Here is a 12,898-nt window from a genome sequence, read left to right on the forward strand (position 1 = left end):
AAACTGCTGTGATATTCGAAAATATGAAAAATTACATCAGGTTAGAATTGCTTCTAGAGCATTGACGTGAATTTTCGTGTATTTTTCTTTCACTGTTATCTAGATATTATCAATAGTTTAATAGACTTACGTAATCACGAAACTATTGAAAATATCTAGACAACAGTGAAATGAAAATACACGAAAATTCACGTCAATGCTCTAGAAGCAATTCTAACCTGATGTAATTTTTCATATTTTGTAATATCACAACAGTTTTTCAAATGGAGAGGATTTTTTTCAAAAATCCGCCCATTCGGGTGCCAAAGGTCCAGCCGAGCCTTAATGCCTAGTATTGATGGAATAGGTTGATGCCTTGAGGTCAAACACGCACACCTGGTATTGATGAGATGCGACGATGCTATTGTCGCAGTGCGATCAAACATGCACTGCCCGTATTGACTGTCACAGTGAAACAGGTCGAGGACACTGGTAGCGTGTTTATGTGGATATATAAGCGAGGGTACAGCTTGAAAAAGAAGGGGTATACTTATATTATATACGAACCCAACCAATCAAAAGTGTCATTTGACCCTTTGGGGGAGAATATACCCGAGCCAACTTAATTTCTCAGAATTTCCAGAGCTAGCCTAATTCTCAGAATTCTCACAAGAGTTACTAACGGGAAATTCCTGAATTTCACTTGCAAGTATAAATTCCTTTTCTAAGAATCTGAGAGAGGGGGTAGGGGGCTATACTAATATTATATACACACCCAACCAATTAACAGATGGGTCAGGGCATTCCAGGCCAGCTTGGCACTTGGGTTAATCATCTTAGCATAAATTTCGTACAATGATGAGGCAATTTGTTACACTTTTAGATTAGCTAAAATCCACCAGAAGATATAAAAATATAGCGTAATTTTAGTCAATTTAAGTCAAAATAGCCCCTGATATTAATCGACCCTCATACTATGATGAGACAGAATGCCCTCTGCTCCCCTACTGCGGTCAAATTAGGATGATGACTTTTGCGCCACCTGTTATTTGGGATGTTTGTATAGTTATTAATTTTAAAATTAATATTCCAAATATTATTTTCATTTTTCCCGAGCTTCATCTTTGTTTTCTCAAATTTACACTTACTCTGCAACAGGCGCTTTATTTGGCGCCAATTACATATTTATCACATTGATTACTTTTTGTTATTGCTTTGAGTTGCAATTAAAAGCAGAATGCAATTAAAGGAAAATTCAGCAGCCAAACATATTTTTCAGAGCTTTTTTGGAGGGAATCAGATTCAATTCGAATTTCGTTCTGTTGCTGTTCCTGGCATGTTCATGAACAGTATGGGATGTTTTGGAAGCTGAGATGCGAACATTGTGCCAATTAATTGCCTTCCAAATCGTGTAGAAGGTTGCTTCGTCACTCAAAATCACATTCCTCAGGTAGTGGTGGTTTTGCGCATTTCGATTTAGTATCTCAATAGCAAACTGTTCGCTTTCTGGTCTGTCTTGTGGCTGCAGCGCCCGAACAATTTGCACTTTGTATGCATACAGACGAAGAAGTTTATGTAGCACCTTGTGAACTGTTGAGCATGAGAGGTTCAGCTCTCGTGACGCTCTGCAAACTGAATTTGACGGGCTTCTCTCGAAGGCCTCCCTGATCACCTCTACCGGGTCATCAGATGTGAATTTTCTGCAGAACCTGACTGTCGGTTAACACTCCCAGTCCATAGGAACTTGTCATACCAAACGTTAATTCTCTTTACTCGTGGTGGCCCCTGTTCAAAAGTACGTTTGAGTTGTGTTTGGATTGAAATTGGTGATTTTATTTTCGCATACCACACCGTGCACTGCGCTTTCTTGTGCTGTCTTCATCGTTGTTCACAGCCAAAGATAAGTTTTTGAGTTACTCTATATGATACCTCAAACCGCCAGGTTCTATGTCGAATAGTTTCCTCACATTTGTAATTTGAAATCAGGAAGGTTTTATGTGGACACTGTTACAATTTTGTTGCATTAAATTAGTATCTGCTAGGTATTAACTGTCACAAAATATTATATCATTATATTTCCTAATTTTAAAGATAATGACATGTCACTGAAAGCTATTACTGTTTTTCCTTTATGGCAAACAATTATCAATAAAAATTACGTAGATACTTACATCAAGAAATAGTGTCCTGTATGTGTTGCCTTCAGTTTACAGGAGAGTTAGGCAGCGTTCATATCGCATGCAGGGAAGCAAGGCTTATCTTTATGCATATCCTCAGGAAATTTTAACCATTGTTTCTTAGATTTGCCGCGTAGCTCGAAAACTAATTGTCGTAGAGAGATGAGATCGGTCTCTTTCTTTTCGCAATTACAGGATTTTCTAGGGGAGCTGAAATTTTTACAGTGTACCTTCCAATAATGACAGTTAATGGAAGAAGAAAATGAACAAGAAACAAAGAAATTCGAAATTTTACCTAAAAAATGGTATTCGACACAATATTGTGGCCACCACAATGGCCCAAAGAGAACAAGAAATATCTAGTATACAGAAATGGTATTTTTCATTTTCATTATATAATATACGTGTATATATATATATATATATATATATATATATATATATATATATATATATTTAAAACATTGAATGCGCGCACAATTTAGTGTTAACATATTTCATATGTGTTTTCATACTTTACGTCGCTCCATGTTGCATATAAAACATTAAAATACAGACCAAGGCAAACTTTTATAGTTTAAAACTTTATACATGTACACTAAAAACGTAACTTTTCCACCCTCTTACAGCGTCTTCTTCAGACGAAACTTCACAATAAATGTATTTACACGTGAATTTATTGTGAAGTTTCGTCTGATGAAGACCCTGCTAGAGGGTGAAAACTTTACGTTTTTAGTGTATATATTTTTATACTATAAAATTTTGCCATGGTAAGGATTTTAATATCTTATTAACATGGAGACAAGGCTTAACTGTGTTACCATATAAAACATATATTCTACATGAAAGTTGCACATGTCATATAAATATTATTTATTCGCCATTTTTGTCTTTCAAAATACAGCTTGTGTGCTTGTCTTACAGTATTAGCTAATATGAAATTGAACGTGTTGGAAAAATACCAGGGGAAGATAATAATAATAATACTAATACCTCTGAAGGTGACCCTAGTAAGTTGATTGATTTTGGGTTTTTTAAGTCCACTTTATGCACAGTAAGGCTAATAGGGTCTGGAACTACATTTTAAAGTGGGATTCGAACCACTTGTGCCTCCACCGGGTATCGAATCAGAGACCCCTTGATTACAAGGCGACGACGCTACCACTACACCATCGGGAGGCCCCTATAACCCTAGTAAAGTAACGCAAAGTACTGAGGGTACGTTACAATTACTCTTGAAATTTCTGTATTGCTTTACCAACGCAAATATGGAAGAAGCAATAACTCTTTACTTGTGTCGGCTAGCAACCCAATTCAACCTTCCAGCGTTCCGTAAAACTGTTGCTAAGCCAGACACATCCATGTTATGTCCTGCTCGCTATAAAAAATACGTTTACGTAACATAGTCCAATGACGATAAAGGTCTTCAGCAAATGTTAAGGTGTAGGTGTAAACTCTAGGAAAGGGCAATGAGCATAATTTCCTTAAATAATTATCTGCATGGAACACGACACAACAACAAAGCGTTTGGTTGATTACAAGCATTGAAAATATAATTACCCTATTGCCTTTATTGACGGCCGAAATAATTTCCTTTATCAATCAGCGTGTGTATATATATGGGGCTTGGAGCAACAGGGGAAACATTCAGAGGACGGACTTGGAAGACAACATGAACGTGCTGTTCTATATTTTTCTGCTCTGTGTTCTCCCTACGATGGTTGTGAATGAATGTGTGCCTCTGGCAGACCTCGGAAACATCAACGGTTCTTCAAAGGTAAGATCACTAAAAATGCATGCCTAAGTACTGTATAACTATATATATTTACCTTTAACACTTGCTCTGTTACCGTAACATATATATATTTATCGTAGATCTTTGTCGATTATTTTAAATCATATTCGCAAATGTTTTTATGAATGTAGATATATTTTAGGGTAATTGAATGAAGTACTCGGTCCTAATTACTTAACACTGCAGTGGTTGCGCGAAACTCCCGTCTTTGGTCGCGAGGATCACTATTGTGAACCATAGAATACTACTACTTTTATCCATTATTTTTCAAAATTCTCTGCTTCTATAGCGAGAATGTCCTATTTCAAGTATTCTGCTTCGCTTAACAAAAACTCATCAGTAATTTCAATCAACACATTACAGTAGGAAAAAAAATCTAAGTCTAGTGCATTACATTTGGATGGGATGAAACGAAACAAAAATACATCTCCTAAAATCTTACTTTTCTTATTTTCTCTACGGAAAATTTCAAAAACATGTACATATGTTGTTGCTGGTTTGGATACAACCACTTCATATATTTATCACAGATTCTAGAAACACACACATATCTATCTATCTATCTACCTATCTATCTATATACGTGTATATATATATACACACCTTGCGTCCAGTTCCTTGCGAGGCCGAGAGATCGAAAGAAGTGTGGCGGGCGGAGATGCCGACATTGTCGACCAGTAACGTCCCGCTTATTTTAATGGGAATAACTTTAGCATGCAGATGATATTTATATTTCAAAACGAGCACTAACCTGTGTTATAAGAGTTGTTCAAAGTGATGTCTACTTACATTCACACATTCCTGGCATCTTTACATCGTTTGATGTAATTTTAATTCATACACAAAAGTTATTCTTCGGTAATTCTTCTCGTAATGTAGGGACAAGACGTCTAACGTTTTCTCTACCTGGAGGTGAAACGCCAGGGAATATCTGTGCAAATTGCCTATATACGTCTCGACACGAGTCTGTTTGTGTCATACATAAAAATTTATTTGTTCTAAAGTGAACTTTGCGGCTGGAATTTCAATCGCCTCACTTACACACATACACTGTAATTACACAAAGAAGTAGCACGTCAAATAACCAAAAGCCACACTCTTTCACACAGTACGAAATTAACACGCTCTTGGTTCAAGTTCTGTTCCTCACTCCATTATATATATATGGATATGTGGAACGATTCAAGGGAGACTCTGTAAAAAAGGTAAAATCTCTCGCCAGACATCAGTGCTCGGTCAAGCGACAATTTACAACACAACATAGCATTCCACAAATAGCGGAAACACATGACGTCAGGAGACACGGCATTCTTCGATACTACCGGGTTCAAGCCCGCCATCGGCTGGCAAATACGGAAGTGCTGTCCAAGCAGCTAGGAAGTATTTGCCAGCAGCTTAAAAGACCTAAGCACCAGAATTCGACTCTCAAAGGGCTCAGTGAGGCTCAGTCGGCTCAGTCAAGTCTCAGACCTTCAGAAGAAACCCAGGCAAAGACCTCGACACCTTCCAGGTCTCAGGCCGGCTCGGGAAACCGAGACGAAGCTTTCGCCTAAGGCAACGGCAGTACATTACGCGAGTTGACTATCTTCAGCACCACGGCTTACAACTTGTAGCCGTCGGACAGACCATCGTCCCGGCGCCTTTCCTAGGGCCGATACTCCAAGACCAACGTGTGCTTCGTCGCCAGCCACGGGCAAGAAGACCGTGGCCGTCGAACTCAGGACTCCGTGCTCTGTCGCCTGACGTCCACACTCTACCGCTTGGCCGAGAGGTAAGATGTACGTCGTCTACATCCCTTGACATCATTCCACTCCCTGCCAGAAGCCTGTCAGTGAGATTGTATGGGGACCATAAACGTAACCTAGCTCTACCATCTGACCCCTAAAGCGTTCACAGTAACGATCCCCGTAGGTTTAGTAACTGAAACTAGTGAACGCATCATGTGTCTCCCTTGAATCGTTCCACAATATATATATATATATATATACAGGATGATTCTAAAGTTCGTCTCCAACGCGTAGGAGCTGATTCTACACGTGAAGATAAGCACATAAACACAAAACATCTCGAAGAAATGCATGTTATGTGCAACCACACAGGCGAACAGGGAATATGTACGGGCTAATCACATGGTAATACACTATCCCACACCACACATTAACCGCAAACCTGTGCTGGTGGTGTGCCACAAGAATTACATGTGGATTTGAAAAATGCCAAACGTGACTGTCTTTACTATTAAGCACGCCCGTTTTCTTGAACGTTGCTTCATCGGTCCACAACACCCTGTTCGCAAAATTCGGGATAGTTTCCATCTGATGCAAAAACCAATGGCAAAACACCACACGTGGACCAAAGTCCTGAAGTAAAAGGTCTTGTAGCTTTTGGAGTTTGAAAGGATACATCCCCTCTTCGGACAGGTCGCGCCACACATTAACATGGGAGGTGTTGTGTGCACTGGCTATAGCGCGCGTACTGGTGTCAAGACGATCCCTGACAGCATTTAACACCGCATCCACAAAATCATCTGTGCGCACACTTCGTGGTCTTCCAATTTTTCGACGGGTTGGTAGCACTGATCCTGTTTCCTATGAACTCTTTGAAAGAAGGTGTGCGACGGCAGCCTCCTATTTGGAAAACGTTCCTCATACAAACGCCGTGCTGCATGGCTATTACGTCCTGTCTCGCCATAAATGATTTGCATGTCTGCCAGCTCCTCTGCGGTGTATGCAGTCATACCTATAGCTGGATATCTGCCAACCCACAGACGACGAACACTTATGCACTGTACACTATGGGCCGTGCCTATCGATAACACCTAGCAGTGCCAGTCAAGGTCACGCTTCGGCCTTTCTGCATGTGGGTACGTACAAATATCAACACAACATCGCGACCAAAAACATCGCCCGCATTACATTGCCCGGGCTGCCAATTCTAATCACTCCATAAAACCCTTCCCATCCCTATGACTTCAACAGACTCCTTTGGGGAATTCCTTGAACATCAACTTCAGACATCTGCCATGTGCTTTTTTGAATAAACCCTTTTTTCATTTATTTGTGAAACGCCCTTTGCCGCGGTCATATGGTAGGCCGTTGTGCCACTATCACCTTGTAAACATAATTTTCACACTTTTTCCCTTTCAATACATCCAAATGGGTGCCGTTTTTGGTATTTCGTCACATGAACTTCTGTGTTTATTTTTACATGTGGAATTACCTCTTACGCGATGGAAACGATCTTTAGAAAAACCCTGTACATACACACACACACACACGCACACACACAGATATATATATATATATATATATATATATATATATATATATATATATATATATAATAATATCCAGCGAGTTTTTAATGAGTGTAGTTTTTATGGTGTGTTTTGTACTGTTTATATGAATATTAAATCTGTAGATTCGTTTCGTGCCTAAAAGTAACGGGTGTCCCACAAGCTTTCGAACCCGAAAAAAACGTTGTAATTTCCGAACAAACATACATAGGAAAATGAAATTCACAATACACGTACCTTGTTTCATGCTGAACACGAGGCAGTGTTGAACATAAACGCACGCGTCAAAACAAAGACGGTAGATGGCGCCAGTGGAAGTGGTGCGTGTGGATTAGTGTGATGCGCGAGTCCCTGCATCGCGAGGATGGAACGGTACACCGTACCAGAACGCGTGTTCATTGTAAAGAAATATTGGATATCGGGATCGTATCAGACCGTTCAACGTGAATTTGGACGCCGTAAAGGACCATTGAAGGTTGGAGTTAGGTGTGCAATTTCCCTACAGCGTATCATTGGACCCATCTTCTTTGAAGATACAGTAAACACACAAGTTTACTGACACATCTTGAGTAAATTTGTGAATCAGCTGGATGATGAATAATTGCGTCGCGGTTATTTCCAACAAGACGGAGCGACATGCCATACTTCCAACGTGTCCATGGCAGAAATTGAGTTCTGTTTTGGTGACAGAATCATCTCCAAAGGATCGTGGCTGCCAAGATCCCCAGATTTGACACATCCGGATTTCTTTTTATGGGGTTTCCTTAAAGGTTGTGTCTACGGAAACAAACTACGATCACTTCAAGAGTTGCGAAACAACATCGAGAATGCGATTCACGAGATCACACCGGAGACTCTACATCGGACTTTTCACAATATGGAACGCCGTGTACAAACATGTCTGGACGTCCAGGGAAGACACTTGCAGCACCTGCTGTGGCGATCATTTATTCAGCATGAAACAAGGTACGTGTATTGCGAATTTCATTTTCCTATGTATGTTTGTTCGGAAATTGTAACGTTTTTTTCGGGTTCGAAAGCTAGTGGGACACCCTGTACTTTTCTATTTGATGAACCAAAATTCATCACCTCAGTGATTTATCTTTGCGTCTGACTATAAAATATGTCACTGGCAAAACTATACTGTTGTAAAGTATTAAGTAAATACTTTTACTATTAGTTAGCCCCCGAGAATTGGACTCTGAAATCTGAAATCCTCCCCCCCCCCACCAACACCACCACCATCACTTGTCACTGCATTGAGGGTAAAGGAAAAAAGTAGAGTAGAAAATTAAAATTAATTTATTCAATAAAAAGTAGAAATCTGAATTGGGAAAAACAGAGTAATGTAAATGAAATTATCTTTTGGTCAAAAACTGATTTTAGCCTTCACATACAAGGCTTTATTTTTTCCGTAAGTGTATCAGTAATTGCCCTATGTGCCTCTACATGAGACGAAATGAAGGTAGCCACATCACGCAGAAAACTGTCATTGCTCCAAGTCCCACAGCTGGCAGACATTAGTCACAAACTATATAATAAATGTCTGATGCTATTTACAAGAAATTTGTTTGTCTTATTGGTTGTTTGTTAGTTGAGTAATTCACAAAGAAGAAATAAAGTATTGGATCTTTACCTTCGGTTAACACACCTCTTATCAAAATCAAGTTGACAATATTGCTTCAGTTCTATAAAACGTTACTGTAAAAATGTTCCCAACCAACTTACAAAATGTTATTTGATTATCAGTATTCAAGGAGAGTATTATTAATTTTAGAAGTATAACTTTTTTACAGTAAATAATGCTCTCAATGAATATTGATAATATTCAAACCTGATCTTGTATGAATTGTTTGCGGGTCTTCACAATTATCTACCATGTTGGACGGATCTTAGAAGTGATTACGCAATCTTACGAAATGCAATGATAGATAGCATTGATTGTACAGCAGTGGCGGCTGGCCATACTAAGTCAATCTTGGTACGAGTCCTTTTTATCCTCTTTTTTTATCAATTGAATATCAGTTTTTGACATATTTTGACAATTTTTTGTCGATGTTTTAGCGTTTAGCGATGTTTTAGTACAATTTTCAATTTTTCCCACTCATACTTGGTTCGAATGCCACGATCTTACGTGATATAACTTAACCTATTCATTTTTTTTATTACGTGCTAAACTACACGAGAGCCTCTACGTGCTTTGACCTACTTTAGAGTAGTAGGTGGAATGGTACGCTCTGGCTGCGCCCTTTGACCTACTTTTTATTTTACGACGTTTTACGGACTAAACTAACCTACAAGTAGGTGGAATGGTACGTTCTGGCTGCGCCCTTTGACCTACTTTTTATTTTACGACGTTTTACGGACTAAACTAACCTACAATGAGAGAAAAGTGGACAGAAAAAGCTCTGGCAACACTTTTTAAGCTATTTTTTACCTCCTGCAATTTTGCTCTTATGCTACCTCGCCCTTTGACCTACTTTTGAAATGACTTACCTATAAGTCTGTCTCCTCTTACTGTAAGGTCCCTCAGTGTAATCTACTACGACCTGCTAATATAGGCTTCTGCTCTCAGCGTAATCTGCCACGACCTAAAATACGATGGTTTTTTAAAAAAAAACTCTCATGTGCGATCTTCTACAATGTGCCCCCCCTGCTACGACAGTAGTGGGATTGGCTATAGGATGAGCGCACTTATAGCGTAGAAAAGGAGAGGCTATTTGATTGAACAATCCGATTTGCTTACACTTAAAACAATGCCAAGAGGGGCCTATACCCCAATTCTTCAGGTGTGATATGCTCTGAATTTTTAAGAATTTGAATTCAAGTGTAGAAAAGGTGAAGCCCCTCAGACAGATTTGCCTATACTTAAAACTATGCCAAGTTTTCATATCATCTTATTGTTTATAGTGTGTTTTTCTGTCAAAATCCCAGGAATCTTGAATTGATATAAAGCTCATAGCTATTGGGTTCTGAGATCTGAAACCTGGTAAAAAATGTTATACAACAGCATAAAAAGAGCAAAATTATTTTATATTGTACAAAAACTGAATTTCTCAGTTTCCTTATTTTCTCATGTTTTATAACCCCCCGCTCAATACAATATGAGAAGAGCGGGCAAGCATAATTAATTGCTTGCATGAATTGCTATTAATCTATCAAAAAACTAATGTTTTGTTTGCATGCCTTGCCGGCACGCAAGAAATATAATCTACACAGCTAGAAGAGGCCATTAATTTTTCTGTGCGACAGGGGAAAATGTAACAAAGATTATTGAGATAAAGATACACATTTTCTGTGCGACAGGGGAAAATGTAACAAAGATTATTGAGATAAAGATACACATTTTCTGTGCGACAGGGGAAAATGTAACAAAGATTATTGAGATAAAGATATATTTTTATCTACTGACACAGTAGCAATAAACTGCCTTGCATAGTGAAACCATTGCATTATTCTGATAATACGAGCCTAGGCAAGACTTAGAGAATATTATGACAGAAACAAAATCCAATTTTGTCTGTATCAGGGTCTCAGAACCCAGTAAAATGTGGTTATATTCCATATGGAGAAGTGTTAATATTGCGGCCTTGTAATCAGAGGCTCTGGGTTCGAGTCCTGATAAGATTGAAATACATACAACAAAATAATATGCCCACACATGAGATATTTACTGCTAGCTGATATACAGTTGAGGTTTGTGTGTTGTACAACAGGATAATAGAACAAATATCTTCTAGAATTGCTCTGTGACTCTCTCATTTCTTACATCATAAACATATGATTTTTCTCCTATGAGAATAACACTACATATAGTGTCATCAGGTAATGCCTCATGGAATTCACAGATAATTTTAATATTTGTCCTGTCATTCACTACAACTTGTTTTCTTTTTGAAGTGTTGATTACAAACATGGGTCTCTGTGCTTTGAATTCATCTGGTGTGTAATACATGTCAGTATTGCCAGTAGTGACCCTTTTGAAAGCCGAAAATGCCTCATATAATTTGAGGAAATCATCCTTGGACATGTCTAAATTGTAATTTTCTCTAGGAAATACCTCATTTCTGCCATTTTTAAGATATATGTTCTTGATGTTGCAGTTATCAAATTTACTTGAATTTTTTCCTGATTGTTGTGTCTTCCAGTCTGAAACAATACCACCACAAAATCAGGCATGTCGTATTGTATACTGGAGAATGAATTTGCAGCATCAAACTCATAATAGGTACCAGATGCGGGCTTCTGTACACATTGATATGTATAAAATTGTAGAAAAATCTGTGGATTTTTTATTATATCAGCTTTGTATTTAAGAGCATAGCTAGCCTCATACTCAACAACCGGGATTCTTAGCTCCATAGTCTGAATAATGCATTTGCCCTCATCAGGTAGGGTATTGGGCAGAGCTTCCCCTGTAGAGTTTATTGCACTGTACCTCATCAAAGCATTGTTATCATTGGCAGCTCTTCTAAATGTGATTCTTAAACCACCCTTCCACATAATTTCTTTGTAATCTGAGAAGAATCCTGGCAATAGGCGCATAGGGAACAGCACTGTGTGGTTTTTAGATAATATCTTATCACCAGCCTCAAATCCACCTATTTTGTAGTAAGAAGCCTCGGTTTTGGATAATTTTAATGTGGCCAAAGCTGTGGAGGTAATGCCGGGATAATCCACTCTGTTTATAACAACGCCATGCTTTCTGATCTCAATTTCAGAGAATAGATGTGGCACAAAATTGTCGACCAATCTTATATTTGAATTTGCCGGATAATCTGTTCCATCGAGCTTTACAACATCAAATTTGATGTAAATCTGCTCTGTGAGGGTGTATAAATCCATCCCCTACATCAAGATCAACCTCAATCTCTGTGTTGGGTTGATTTAAATTTGCAAATGTCCTCCTGTTTGGAGGGAATGATTGTAGCTCATAACTCTCAATATTTTCCATTTTTTTTCTTGTATGTATTTTTATTTAAATATTAATCTCTATGATTGCAGTTGTTGTGGCTCCAGCAAAATCAACTAATTCTTCTTTTTCATTAGTGACCATCAATTCAATATAATCTATTCTATTATGACACACAGGAAAATATAATGTTGGGGATGGATTGTAGATGATGGGCTCCATGAATTCAGAATTAGGTTTGAATGTTGCAATGATCCCAGTTTGTTTGTGAGTGCCTATGCTATTTGATTTGGTGATCATACCCTCAGGCACATTACAGTGAATATTCAGAGTTTCTATGGCTAAGAATTTAGGTATATTCATAGCAGTGTGTTTGATGCCTGGTTCAAGTTTTGTGTTGTTCTCAAAGCCCAACAGCTCTCCTATAGTACTCAGATCCACTGTTTCTGTGGCAGATACAATTTCTACTCTGTGAGTGACAGAATTTTGACTTAACACTACACCTCTGGGTAATTGAGCATTTAAAGTGGATAGATTATATTGCCCTGGAGTGATGACAATTTTTTCATCCCCTACTGCAATTGTGTTGTTGTGGTGTGTAATATTAGGGATCAAGTACATGCCGTAAAATGCTCTGAGAGCTATTGTTTTGGGATACACTATGTCATCATGTAATTTGAGTTTCAATATTGAATTTTGGCTGGTGAGATGGAATACCCCCATGATGTTTTAAATACCAC

At 38.4% G+C, this 12,898-nt stretch overlaps 1 long non-coding RNA gene across 1 annotated transcript in view; it reads left to right on the top strand.

Annotated features, from left to right (window-relative positions):
* The first annotated feature begins 3,781 nt into the window (after positions 1-3,781).
* LOC145992662 (uncharacterized) overlaps positions 3,782-12,898 on the top strand; it is a 39,757-nt gene continuing 30,640 nt past the window's right edge. The window contains exon 1 of the long non-coding RNA XR_014442194.1: positions 3,782-3,933. This is a non-coding gene — a long non-coding RNA (uncharacterized LOC145992662). The remainder of the gene's footprint in view (positions 3,934-12,898) is intronic.

Source organism: Lepisma saccharinum, chromosome 9 (genome assembly GCF_977018435.1).
Source record: "Lepisma saccharinum chromosome 9, izLepSacc3.1, whole genome shotgun sequence".
In the NCBI taxonomy this organism is placed as follows: domain Eukaryota; kingdom Metazoa; phylum Arthropoda; class Insecta; order Zygentoma; family Lepismatidae; genus Lepisma; species Lepisma saccharinum.